The following is a 13,702-nucleotide window of genomic DNA, read 5'->3' as shown; positions in this document are numbered from 1 at the left end:
ATTTACAGAAATCAGGTTAGTTTGATTTAATCAGGTTAAAGGCAATATAAACAGTTAATGTAATAACTTTACATCTCTTTAAATAAAGTGGTTTGTATGTTATTCTTTATTGAGTGGCATGTGTCCCCCAGTCTAACCCTCTAAACATCACTTATAAAACAAACAGCTAAACATATTTTTCATATTTTTCATATACCTCATCCTTAAAAAAAAGGGCATTTTGTTTTTTTTTGTTTTTTTTGGTAATACCAAAACACACACAAAAAGTCTCTCTGAACTGATGAACTATTTGGCCACACCCCAAACCATGTGACCAGGAAGACAAAATGTGTGTTCGACTTAAAGGTGCAATAGGTGATTCTCTACAGAAACATTTTTTGTTATGCTGGTAATAGCAATCACTATGTTATGTTAATCACTATGTCTGTGGAAGGCATAGGACCATAGAATGTTCATTCCGAATGAAATGATGCCATGTGTTCCCAGTCAGTCAACGTGTGTTTGCAGACCACTGCGCAGGATGTTCACGTAAGCAAACTTCATACATCATCCTCACTTTTCACGTATGCTGTGCAGACAGAGTGAGAATGGCAGGCAAACAACCTAACTTTACTTCTGAACCGACAACAGTTATGTACCGCTGACTTTGCCCTATGCAGATAATTCAGTGAAATTCGACTGCGTTGCCGCTTTGTCCTGAAATCGCAAATGAATAAAGCTGAAAAACAGTGCAATCTTTCCTTTATGTCAACAGCTCGACTTCTGAACCCGAGTCATTCCACAATCACATACGTATGTATGCAAGTAAGCACTTCTGTTTCTCCCCTCACTATACTGTAAAGTTTTCTAACCAGTGAATGTAATCCAATAACGTTGTCTCTGGTCATCTCACTTCTGGTCTGTGCCGAATTTCGACCCCCGCCAAATGATTACCCCCCCTAGCATTGGTAAGGCAAGGCAAGGCAAGGTAAGTTTATTTATATAGCACATTTCATACACAATGGCAATTCAAAGTGCCTTACATAGAAGAAATTAAAATAATAACAAGAAATAAGAATAATTAAAACAGTTAAGAAGAATAAAAAATAAAATACAGTACAGTACAAACAGTCGGACGAACATTGGCACAGTGCTCATTCAGTAAATGCATAGTTAAACAGAAGTGTTTTGAGTCTGGATTTGAAAGTGACTATTGTAGGAGCACGTCTGATCTCCTCTGGAAGCTGGTTCCAGCTGCGGCTTGCATAATAGCTAAAAGCGGACTCGCCATGCTTTGAGTGAACCCTTGGTATTTCTAGCTGATATGATCCTAGTGATCTGAGTGATCTGTTGGGTTTATATTCAGTGAGCATATCTGCAATGTATTGAGGTCCTAGGCCATTGAATGATTTATATACCAGTAATAATACTTTAAAATCAATCCTAAATTTAACTGGGAGCCAGTGTAAAGACCTGAGGACTGGTGTGATATGTTCATATTTTCTGGTTCTGCTCAGAATCCTGGTGGCAGCGTTCTGTATGAGCTGCAACTGTCTTATGGTCTTTTTGGGAAGGCCAGTGAGGAGTCCATTACAGTAATCCACCCTGCTGGTGATGAAAGCATGCACAAGTTTCTCTAAGTCTTGTCTGGAAACAAAGCATCTAATTCTTGCAATATTTTTCAGATGATAGTATGCTGATTTTGTTATTGCTTTGACATGACTACTGAAACTAAGATCTGACTCTAGTGTCACACCAAGATTCCTGACTTGATTTTTAGTTGTTTGACCCCTAGAGTGAAGGTATGCATTCACCTTGAGAACTTCATCTTTGTTTCCAAACGCAATGACTTCAGTTTTGTCTTTGTTTAACTGAAGAAAGTTTTGACACATCCAACTGTTGAGTTCATCGATGCATTGGCACAGGGAGTCAATGGGGCTGTAATCGTTAGGCGATAGGGCTAAGTAGATCTGTGTGTCGTCTGCATAGCTGTGGTAAGCAATTTGGTTCTTTCTCATTATTTGGCTCATTGGGAGCATATACAGGTTGAACAGGAGTGGCGCAAGAATTGAGCCTTGAGGGACTCCGCATGTCATGGATGTCCACTCAGACTTATGATCTCCTATACTCACATAATAACCTCTCCCATCTAAGTATGACCTGAACCATTTTAGGACTATCCCAGAAAGCCCCACCCAGTTTTCCAGCCTGTCAAGAAGTATGTTCAAATGCAGCACTGAGGTCGAGTAGTACGAGCACTGATAATTTGCCTGAATCAGTATTTAAGCGAATATCGTTTATTATCTTTATGAGCGCTGTCTCTGTGCTGTGGTGCGGTTGGAAACCAGATTGAAAATTGTCAAAGGATCCATTCGAGCATAAGAATTTGTTCAGCTGATTGAAGACAACTTTTTCAACGATCTTGCCTATGAAAGGAAGATTTGAGATCGGTCTATAGTTGCTTAATATGGTCTTATCCAGATTGTTCTTTTTCAGGAGGGGCTTGACAACAGCAGTTTTCAGGGAGTTTGGAAAACTCCCAGAGAGAAGTGAGGCATTTACCACTTCTAGAAGATCTGCTTCTAAACTGATTAACACAGTTTTGAAAAATGATGTGGGAAGTGTGTCAAGAGCGCAGGTTGATGTTTTAAGGTGCTGTACGGTTTCTTCCAAAATTTTGCCATCAATTTATTTGAAATCAGACATAGTAACTACTTTCTCAGGTGGTTTGATCTGTCTAACCCCAGGGCAACTCAAGGATGTGCTGATCACCTTTCTGATATTATTGATTTTCTCAGAGAAGAAAGAAGCAAACTCACTGCACTTGTTGTCTGAGAGCATTTCACTGGGAATCTGGCTTGGGGGGTTTGTCAGTCTCTCTACAGTAGCAAAAAGAGTGCGTGTGTTGTTTAAATTACTGTTTATAATATTTGAGAAGAAAGTCTGTCTAGCTTTGCCTAGTTCCATATTGAAAGCATGAAGGCTGTCTTTGTAGATGTTATAATGGACTACAAGTTTTGTCTTCCGCCACATGCGCTCTACTTTTCTGCATTGTCTTTTCATATTTTGCACTGCTGTTGAGTTTCTCCAAGGTGCTTTTTGTCTGCCACTCTTCTTCCTGACTTTAACAGGAGCAATATCATCAATTACACTTTTAACTTTTGAGTTAAAGGAATCAAGGAGAAAATCAACAGAGTCAGCAGATATACTTGGTAAATAGTACAGATAGCCTTCATAAATAGAACACTAGTGTTCTCATTTAAGCATCTCTTCTTGACAGACACAGATCTAGCTTCAGTGGCAGGAGAGATCAATATATCAAAGAAAATACAGAAATGATCAGACAGTGCTACAATAACAATCGATGAAATGTTTAGACCCTTACTGATAAGTAAATCTAGAGTGTGTCCACGATTGTGTGTGGGTCCATGTACATGCTGAGTCAGATCAAAAGTTTTTAAAACAGTTTTGATTTCTTTCGCCATATTATTCTCTGCATTATCTATGTGGATGTTACAATCTCCAGCAATGGCAAAACAGTCAAACTCTGATGTAATTGTTGATAACAGTTCTGTAAAGTCCTCAGCAAAGGCTGGAGAGTATTTTGGAGGCCTGTAAATAATGATAAGTAAAATGCGTGGAGCACCTTTTAACACAATACCCAGATATTCGAAAGAAGGGTAATTCCCAAATGATATTTGCTTACATTGATATATATCTTTAAAAAGAGCAGCTAGACCCCCACCTCTCTTAACAGCTCTGCAGACACTCATAAAAGTAAAGTTAGGAGGGGCTGCTTCATTGAGGACTGTTGCACTGCAGCTTTCTTCTAGCCAGGTTTCATTTAGAAGCATAAAATCCAGATTGTTTGTGGTTATTAAGTCGTTGACTAGAAGTGATTTATTTTTAAGTGAGCGGATGTTAAAGAGTGCTAACTTAACAGACTTACTTTTCCCCACAGCAATATTAGTTTGACGTGTAATAGGCACCAGATTAGTTAGGTTTGCTGTACGGCTATTGAAGGCCTTAGACTTTCTATCTTGTAATAGAACAGCAATAGAGAAAGATACAGGCACACTGGGTTCCCGTTTGTTCTGTAAACAATTGAGAGAGTTACTGTTATCAAAACGGGGACCCGACACATATCACTGAGAGCTGGTATCAGTTGTTTTTGGTTCACCTCGAGCAGATGGAGGAGGGTGTGGGCCCTGGCGTTGTGGCAGAGGCCGAAGAGCTCTCACATGAGGAGGGGGAGGGCGAGCTGGGCCCGCAGGCTTTGGTGCAGGCTTTGCTGCAGGCTTTGATGCGGGTGGTAATGGCGCCTGTCTTTTTTTGGTTGGTATCTGGGGGCTCGCAGCAAAAGAGTGGGATAGTCTGGTTCCAGCATACACCAGTTCTTCCATTTTCTGTGAGAAGCACAGAAGTGGAGTTGCTGGAGAGAGTGATAACGTGTCTGGTGAAAGGGGCTGTTGCTCTGGTGTTATCGGAGGCTGTGATATGCTGTCCTGGCTTCCCTGGCTGTTTTCCAGGAAGTCGTCCTTGGGTGCTGAATCTTCAAGCAGTTCTGATATGTCTGTCTGTGGTGAGCTCTGTGGGCAGGGCTCAGCTGAGATTGTGTCCGTGAGCAGAGGTTGTTGTGGCGGAGTGGTGTTATCATGTCCATTTTGCTGTAGTGAAGTCCCGTGGTCATTCATACTGTGTCCAGGTGTGTGTGTGCCGTTCAGATTGAGTTGATTGGCACACACTGCAGAAGGATGATTGAGGGAGAAGTAGATATTGTCCTTTAACACTCTTGAACCAAGTTTGTTTGGGTGATGGCCATCCCGATGAAAAAGTTGTCTCTGACTCCAGAAAAGATTGAAATTGTCAATAAAGTTCACTCCTTTTATATTGCAGGTTTTTTGCAGCCACGTATTAAGCCCAAGTAACCGTGAAAACCTGTTTGTTCCTCTTACTGGGAGAGGTCCACTGATGAATGTTTGAACTTTCAGTCTTTCAAGTGTTTCAAAAAGTTCATGGAAATCCTTCTTAAGGTGTTCTGACTGCTCTTTATGAATATCATTCTTCCCCACATGAATGATGAGTCTATTTGCAGTCTTATGTTTCATCAGAATGTTCTGAAGTTCCCTGTTTACATCAGAAGTTGTTGCTTGTGGAAGGCAGCACGTAGTTGTGTCCCTGCTGCTAATGTTTCTGATTATGGAGTCCCCCACTATCAGAGTCCTGGGCTCGGCTGCGCTCTGAGCTGAGTGCCGCTGTCTGCTCGACCTTGAGCGCCAGTTAGCACCAGTGTTAGCTACTGGCCCATTCAGTCTGTGTTCGATCACATTCATCACGTTTGGGGATTCCTCATTTACATTCATTAGCACTTCAAATCTGTTCTCAAGATGTATAGGCGGTGGTTGGAGACCAGTGTTTGCAATCCTTGTCAGAGCTGTATCTGGGGTAGAGGATGCTACTGCGCCAATATGTGATGCTCGTGACAATCTGATGTCTCGAGTGCCTTTGGGTCTCGCTCCCTGTGTGTGCCATCGATTAGTAAGTCGATCGGCTTGCTTCTCTACCTGTCGAGGAGCACTAGTTTCATGGGACTCACCGGTATGCTGAGGGTGTCCATGACGAAGCTCTGTTGTGTGCTCCGTCTGGTTTGGTGGTCCCGTAAGTAACTTTGTTTCAAGAACTGCAATCCTTTGTAAAAGTCTGTGGCAGTTGGTGCAGCAAGAAGATTCCAGAAGAGGCATTTTCTCTTATCCTTTAGGCAGTTGTGTTTTCCTTTCCCGGAATGTAAGCTGGTCGGGTAAAAGAATTCTCAGTTTTTGTAGTAATCCAAACTTTGTCGTATGAGCACTGTGCTGATTTGCTGAAGTTAAAATTAGGTGTTAAAAGGAAATAAAATAAAGGAAATAAAATAGGAGATAAAATGTAAAAGCGATAGAGCAAAGCGCGGAGCAGTAGGCAAGAGCGTCCGAACAGTAGCTAAGCAGGAAGTATGGTAGGTTTAGGATTAGTTGTGGGGGAGGGGTTAGGATTAGGGCTGGGTTTAGGATTAGGCAATCAGGTATTGACTTCAATGAGGGGGTAAAAATTTGGCAGGGGCTTGAAATTCGGCACAACACAGGTTCATGTGTTTTGGAGAAGGTGTGGCTTTGGACGGCGATTTGCAGGGAGGGTGGGATCGTATGCTTCAAATGCTAGTGTGAGAGCGTTTGGAGAGCAACAGGTGTTGTGCCACCGGCTGACTCAGATGGCGCAGTTTCTCCAGCTCTGATGATGACGACACAGCTGTTCCACGATTGGCCGGATACACCGCATGATAACAATCACGTGTAATTTGTGTTTATTCTCACACCTTCAGTTCCACTTATGCTCACAAATCTGCATTTGTATAACTGTTAAAGCTGAATTAAGCAGTACAACTGGTCAGTGTTTCCCTGTAGCTGCAAGATAACTGTTCAACTTTAAATTACAGCAACACAGTTTCAATTTCTGCTATTGTAGGCTCATTTAAATGTAAGCATCGAATTTAGACACATGCAAACTGGGTGCCGATGTGGTGAGACGTACATGTTCGGCCAGATTAGCCTCGAATGCATCCTTGTAATCGGAGCTGCGCAGAAAGTTAAATAAATGCCGTGCACACCGCCATGCGAAATGGGGTCTCGTGCACTCAATGTGCACGACCACCCACACAGCAATGATATCATTTTTGCCACTCGCACCTTTGCACCCATGCAGATGCGGCAAGAATAAACCAAGCTTAAAGTGCTCGCCATTGTATTATTCTTTGAAACGGCAAGGGGGCGACTCGGAGTAATTGTCCTCTAAACCATCAGGAATCAGCAATGAGAAGAAGTAAGGTACACACGTGACAATGTTTATTTGAGTATACACCACCAATTCCATACTACAAAAGAATCGTGTTAAGCAGTAAACCTTGAGATTATTACTTGGGACATTAGAACAAAATATGTACAGTATGTATACAAATCAACAATCTCTTAAATATTTTCTAATTTCACTTAACATTTCATTAAGGCAAGGCAAGTTTATTTATTTAGCACATTTCATACACTATGGCAATTCAAAGTGCTTTACAGAAAGGAATTAAAACAATCACAAAATAAAAGCAAGGAAAATGAAGCACACGCTGTTACAAAAAGTCCCGTGCACACCGTCAAGGGAAATGGGGCCTTGCACACCCAACGCACACGACCGCCCACACCACGATGATGTCATTTTTAAAATACACAAAACTACTTGTAGTTGTTTTAAATGATGCTTTTGTTTGTATTTATAAATAGCAGATACCTTTATAATCTGAATAACTTTAAACTCATTTAATAATTGTAATATCTACAGCTAATTTAACCTAGAGAACAAAAAAAATGCAAAGCTATAAAATACACCACAATGTCAATTCAGTTTTGTTAAATGTTGCATGTTGCAATGTATTTTTTTTTAGTCCATAGAACAGAACACTTTCAGATTGAATATTGTTTTCAAAGCTCTCGTATCCAGTGTACTCTGTTAGTTCTCCATGTAGATGAGTACAGATTCTTGCTGATATGATAGAAACTCATTTTTGATGTGATCTGAGGAAAATATAATAGGAGAAGTAATATTCCTATTAGCCGCGTTTACACTGTCGGGCCAAAAGCAGGCATGATGTGCGTGCCAGGGGCTGTTGCGTTTCCACTGTCACTTCCAGGGCTTGATCGGGCCTAGTCAGGGCTTCCTCGGGGCCAACGCACCAGCAGGAGTGTTTGAAATAACTTCTGTTTATGATCCGATGTGGATTCTGTCAGTACGTCTCGTCTTTTTATACCGGACTAATTTCAGCTCTGCATTTGTCATCAAAATAAAGCAACGCCGGTATTTTGAGAGCTTCCTCTGTTTCTCTGACTGAAAATATAACTGTATTGGGACTGTCACTGGAGAGAGTGCTAAAGCTCCTCAGGTTGTATTTTTGGTGGCATATTTGTAGAAATTACCATTCTTTCTAAATGTAATGTAAAATCAATAACGAGTGACATAACATTGAGTCTTCCTGGCAGAACTTTACGCTAAAGCTTTTATTTCTGGCAGGTCACGTTAGTCAAGCTCGCATCAGCTGATCCATGTAGGTATATGACGCCTATCTCTGTATTCATATATAGGCTCCTTCAGTATTATCAACAGCTATCGCATTTCTCAGTGAATTACTTTCCTCCATCCCCAGCTCCTCCTCTCTTCCAGTCAGTATGGCATTCTGATTCCCCTTTGAATCAGACTAAATTCTCTAATTATGTTTTACATTAAAATATTGACATTAATGATATCTGCAATTCATTTATGTTGGTTCTGTTAATAGGGGTTATTGCTGCTCTCCCTACTCTTATCCATGCTAGGCTGCATGGATGTGCAGGGAGCCCTTGCCCAGAACAGAACCATACCGCAAATCCTAACTGTATGCTAATTGTCAATCGTATTTGACGATAGTGGTCCTGACAGAAATGGTTTATGTTGTAAATTGTAAATGGTGTCCCGTGACTACATATAAACAGAAATAGACACGACCGAAAAAGTACTTTGTGTGTCTTCTTTATTTTGTGAAATAATGGTAAATACCACTTTATTGAATGCGGAGGCGGGGCTCATTTGCATATGCATAGAACCGCTTATACTAAATGAGGCAAGGGTGGCGAGTTATTAAGAAAAAATGTTCAAGGAAAAAACTTTTAAATATGTCATTTTGGTGATCAAAGATGAGTTTTAAGGGATGCAATTATTGACTACAGGGGGACTTCATGTAGGTTAACAACAAAAATGGCAACAAAAGGCAGGTTTTATTATGTTCGTTTTGGGATCGCTTGTTTCCAGTGATTTCTTTCTGATTAGTTTTCTGAAAAACTTCCATTTGTTGGTGAAATTATGGGTTTGTGTGACATTGTTCCAGAGAGTCTTGTTGGGTTAAAGTGAAGCACCAGAGCCCGGCCCGGCCTGTTGAAAGCCCTGGCTCGCACTATCCTGGCTATTCACTCTCTGCTCCATTAGATGCATTGACCCAAACACTCAATAGCATTCTGTTTTGAGTATTTTCTCCATTCATCTGATATCTTAAAACTCCCCTCAGATGTTTTACTGTAGTGTTTTTCCAGATCTTTTTGGAATCGGCACACAAACCACTCCCAGTAGGGCAGTTCAGAGAGATCAGGGGTGATGCTCAAGTCTTCATAAACTCCTCCTGCTCTTTTGTATTCTCGACAAGGGAACTTTCCATTTGGTGCATCACTTGCCACTAATTTTTTGCAAACAACAGCACAGAGATACTGTGCTTGAGGGAAATGCCTTGCATTAATTCCTCTCTCTCTGTGGAAAGCAAAACTGTGATCTCCATGATGGTTTTCTATGGTGTTGGTGCTGAAGTCTTTACGAAATGGGCACTGACCCCAACAGCACTGACAGAAGTGATCAATCAGAAGCTCATCTGGTCTGAACTTCTGTGCTTAAAGTTCTTGCCCCTTTCAGGTGTACAACATAACAACTTTATTACTAAGTATTATTAAGTATTAATTAACAACTTTGAGTAAAACATGCTTGAGAAATGTAAGGCAATCAGTTTTCTTAGGTTGTCTGAGTATACTCAATTACATTTTACAGTGAATATAGTAAATATATTTTTCACATATTTTTCAATATGAAAAGTGGCAATTACTTTTGTATTATTCAATATATTTTAATATATTAACGCAGCATATTAACACAATATATTGTTTTATAAATTTTCAATATGTGACCCTGGATCACAAAACAGGTCACATGTTGCACGGGTATATTTACATTGTATGGGTCAAAATTATTGATTTTTCTTTTATGCCAAAAATAAAAGAGGATTTTAAGTAAAGATCATATTCCATGAAGATATTTAGTACATTTTCTACCATAAATATATAATACATTTATTTTTGTGTGTGTTTGCAGCACAATCGTGAACAGAAATGGACAACTTTAAAGGCGATTTTCTCAATGTTTAGATTTTTTTGCACCCTCAGATTCCAAATTTTCAAATTGTAACTCGGCCAAATATTGTCCTACACTGTTAACCCTTGCTGTAGAAAAAGGCCAAATTCTGACAATATCATACCATTTTCCATTAAAACAGTAATATACCGTAGAAAACAAAACTAGCCTACAGGAATATACTGTGAATTAACAGTGCTCAAAATTGACACTCAGAGGCTGTTCTCCCAATCACACTGTTGTAAAGTTTTCTTTGTTTGAAGCAGAGACCAGTGAGACAGTCGGGATCACGTTGAACAGAAGTTATTCTTTATTGAAAACTCCGCTGTACGCGGCTGTAGAAACTTCCAACATGATCTAACTCAAACATTATACATTTACAGTTATATACCTTCCAAGGGGGAGGGACTTTTGGAGGTGGAGACAAATTCAAACAAAGCATGTAAATGATTATACAGGTTAAGGTAACACCCTAGACTGTGAGGGTCTGGCCAATCCTAATTCAATCAGCATAAGGCTCCAAGAGCCATTTGGGTCCGAAAGCCATTTGCAGAACAAAAGGTGAGATTCTCAGTGAAAGTCATTCAACCTAACTATTCAACGTCTGGGCTCCGAAAGGTGAGAATCAAGTGATCTGACTCATTTAAAACACAATAGAGAAAACAGGTCTGGCAGGAATGGAGACTCTTGCTGGAGACTCAATAATCACCTGAAATCAGTCTACTAAATTTTATCAGTTTAGATACTATTGCAGTGGAAAAACTAAATTAAACATTTAATAAAAATGTAATCCAACACTTCCCCCTTTGAGAGTTCTAATAACTCTCACAAAAATACAAATTTATGCACTTAAAAGTTAATTCTTATAACTTGTGTAAGTTACAGGCACGTATAACTTATTCTGTGTTGTGTCCTTGATTTACATGAGTGTCATAGTTCTTCTCAAAACCATAACTGTTGACACCTGCGACGCAGGGTGTAAAATGTCATATAAACTACATGATTACACAGAAAACCATGTAGCATAAGAGTGGAAGTCCATTTGTCACGTAGAGTCGCTCTGATGACTCGTCCCTCATGAGGTTTGTTCATGGAAATCTGAGGTGATGTTTTATACCAGGATGCCGCTTGTGAAGACATCATGGCATACACACATACCTGTAACACAATAAAACAAAAAAACGGCAGACCTGCAGTATTCATGCATGGACTTCACTCTTCCATAAGTTGCACATGTTCTGTGTTGATTTTCTGTAATTGCATGTTGACACAGAAACGAACATGCGATTAGGGTCCGTGAATTCTCTGCGTTGTGTATTTTTCATTTTCTCTTGTGATAGTTCGTTCAGCAGTGGGTCTGGTTGTCTTCTTGAGGTTGGGGCTTCATACGCAGATGAGACGGTCGTTGCATATGGATCTCGAAAAAAACATCAAGTTTTATCTGCACACTGTAAGACAGAAAACAGAAAAACAGAGAGCAGTATTTCTTCAAAACACTACGGTTGTAGCAGTTTAAACACTATGGTTCTATCGTTTTCAGAGTCTACTGTTGTCGTTTCATTCTTTCCCTATTTCTTAATTGATTTGACACCTATGGACCAGTGAGGTAAGGATGGACTAAATGGGGAAAGGCCTATGAGGTAGTGTCTTCACCCTGGGTTCACCCCCGAACGCCTGTTGCATCAGTTCTTTCCAGGGCCCTCACTGAACCGTGTCCTATTCTGTCCCTGTGTTGTGTACACACTGTACAGTGTGTGAGAAAATTGGCACATTTTCATTCTCCAGTGAAACATCAGTCCTACTAGACATCATTAACAGAGGATGGTTGTCTGACTGCAATATTCTATGGCATACCATTTAAGGCTGTGAGTCTTACTTAACCAGGGTCCCCTAAAAGAAGGCTGAAACAGTCACTTTCCTTTTGTTCTATTAAACAAAAATAAGTCTTTCATCTTTGTTGTTGTTTCTGGGGAAATTAAGCACTCACAGCCCAAATGGTTAACACCTTATCAAGTTGCCCCACGAGTCTAACGAGGAGGGGAGGGGCTGCTTCAGAGTATCAAGCAGGCTAAGCAGAAGCTGAGTAACCTTATTTACATCTTTAAAGTTCTTTTTGCTTTTCCTACACTCATTTCCAAAATGTCCGTGCTTGCCACAGTAAGAACAACTGGCTTCTCTAGGACTTTTGCGTTTCTTTGGCTTCTCTGAGTTGACCTTAACAGAAACTGCTGCAATTCTTACTCTCTCTTTGACATCAGAATCTCTTTCCCAAATAGCTAAACTGTCCAAGTTGTCTTCCAGGGTTCTCGTACACCATGTGATGTTTAAGTAAGGCAACGCCTTTCTGTGTTCTGGCAAAAGACAATGAAACCATGTGCGAACCAAAGGGCCATTATCACCTAACACCTTCTCTGGCGTGTCAGCAATTCCGCTGTAAGCGGCAGCGGTCTGGCAAAATCTTTCTGTGTAATCACAAACAGTTTCCCCCTTCTTCTGTACCAAACTAGTGATCTTTGACCAGTCCACGTTCGGTCCAACAATGTTCGTTAACACTCTCAAAACTCCATCTCTCAATTCATCTTTTCTGGCATTTTGAAACTCAGAATTGTTTACAGCACTTTCAAAATCATTGAATTCTGACTCAGTCAAGATCTGTGATATTAGCTGAGTGACTTCAGCTAGAGACATATCGTAGAGCCGCATCTTTTTGGACAACTCTCTCCTAAACTCAGAAAAATTTCTTTGCACTGATGGCAAACTTTCAGCAATTCTCTCAATATCTTTAGGACATAAAGATGTTTTGACTGCTTGTGGCTGCAATATGGGGGTTGCAAATGAAACTGTATCAACACCTTTTCCCTGAGGCTTTTGTCTAGCTACGCACACTTCAACTGCATTTACATCTGCATTGACATTGTCCTCTATACTATCAAAAGACTGTAAATCAGGATAGCTTTCATCTGACTGTTGGTTTTCCGAGTCACATTTGGTTGAGGCCTTGAGGCCCACCGTTTTCGTGAAACAGGACACTTGAGTAAGCAATTTTTTGTTCTGTTCTTTCAAATTATCTATACAACGAGCTTGTTCTTGTACAATGGATAAGCTGAATTCTCTGTGACAGAAGATAATGCCTTTGACACTTTCTCTTTCTCATACTTTCTCCTAGTACCTTCTTACAATCTTCGATTGACCAAAACTTTGCCTGGATTAATGCAAAATTTCTTTGTTAAATTCAATCTGACTTCCTCAGTCACGATGGAGTCCATGTGCTCTGATAACAAAGACTTGAATTCACTATCTGTCCAAAAAGGTGTAATCTGTCTAGTACTTGTCCTAAACATTTTGTGAATTTTTGTTACCACAAACAAACACTAAAAAAACTTCTCTCTACTGTCTTGCAAACAGAGGGTACAATCTTATTAGCACATGAGGCTAAATCTAATTCTAAAGCTAATTCTCTAGCTCACAGATAGGTCTTCTCTAGCAAGAGCATACACACAATATTAACATGTAACTGTTAATCTTCCCTGCCAACAACAGGGGGTAAATTTCATCTCTAAAAGAAAAACTTTTTTAGAGGCTCATCTTTAGTTAACCAAACTCTACAGCTGTTTGTTAACTACTTCTCTGAACGGCGCAGAGGAAAACATTTGTACTGGTCTGCATTGGTTCTTTGAATGGAGTGTAAACTCACCGAATCGTTGGTTGTACAGAAAAATTTCGT

This window comes from Abramis brama (assembly GCF_963993115.1).
Source record: "Abramis brama genome assembly, chromosome: 1".
In the NCBI taxonomy this organism is placed as follows: Eukaryota; Metazoa; Chordata; class Actinopteri; order Cypriniformes; family Leuciscidae; genus Abramis; species Abramis brama.
Note: the sequence above shows the minus strand (reverse complement) of the source record.